Source organism: Penaeus monodon, chromosome 31 (assembly GCF_015228065.2).
Source record: "Penaeus monodon isolate SGIC_2016 chromosome 31, NSTDA_Pmon_1, whole genome shotgun sequence".
NCBI lineage: Eukaryota > Metazoa > Arthropoda > Malacostraca > Decapoda > Penaeidae > Penaeus > Penaeus monodon.
Window position 1 is genome coordinate 2,145,635 of NC_051416.1, and position 1,055 is coordinate 2,146,689.

General features: G+C 53.6%; 1 pseudogene; it reads left to right on the forward strand.

Annotated features, from left to right (window-relative positions):
• The first annotated feature begins 199 nt into the window (after positions 1-199).
• On the forward strand, positions 200-1,013 carry LOC119592810 (annotated as a pseudogene).
• Positions 1,014-1,055: the final 42 nt, after the last annotated feature.

Genomic DNA, 1,055 nt, shown 5'->3' on the forward strand with positions numbered 1-1,055 from the left:
TGAAATAACATAAACATGGGAATCACTGCTGGAAGGCAATGCTCTCCCGCTTGATGTCAGTCGTGCAAGGTATCTGGCAACTCTTCGGACCTTGATGACGTCACCAAATGCTGGCGGATTCCCCACGTCTTACGGCCAAGGGAGATGCCTGGAATGCCTGCTATATAATCTTCGATCAAGAAACGCTTCGCCACAATCTGCCTTCGCGTCTAAGCTAAAGGTCTAGCTCCTACTCCAAAGATGGTATGTATATAGCAGTGAATTTATCTCTATATTTATTTGATGAATAGTCCTATATTTACTTAATATGGCTTGCATCTCTCATTTGATATTTTCGTTTCAGGTTAGTGAAAAGTCTTCAGTGGCGGTGGCAGTGCTCGTGGTCTCCCTGGCGGCCCTCGCTCTTGCCTCCGAGACTCGGCATTACGCCCCAAACACAGGCGTCCTTGAGGGCGTGGGTGGCCTCCATGGTGCTGGGATTGAAGGTGGCGTAGGACACGGCCTCAGTGATGGATTAGGACACGCTCTAGGTGCTGGACTGAGCCTCGGACACGGCTTGGATTCCGCTGTCGGATTGGGACACGGCGTGGCACCTGGCTTCGGAGCGGGACTGAGCGTGGGTGCCGGCGTGGGCGTGGGTGCCGGTGTGGGCGCAGGATACGCCAACTGCAAGAACTGGTGCAAGGCCCCACGGGCAAGTACGAGTGCTGCGACGATCTCAAGCCCGGCCACTGCCCTCCCGTCCGCCCCACATGCCCCTCCGTCAGGAGCGTCCTTCCTCCCACGCCCTGCACGAACGACGCCTACTGCCCCGGCGCCGACAAGTGCTGCTACGACACCTGTCTCGAGTACCGCACCTGCAAGCCCATCACCGCCTTCTACTGAGACAGCAAACTCTAGTCAGCACTTGTCACCATTTTCACTGAACTATCATACGCATCCTTTAAGATTATACTTCATTCCCATACGAGCTGAGAGGCCAGTCAGACACTAACTAAAACAATAAAGAAGTTATAAACCTGATTTTGGACTGCTTCGACAGAATCTCCCTTGTT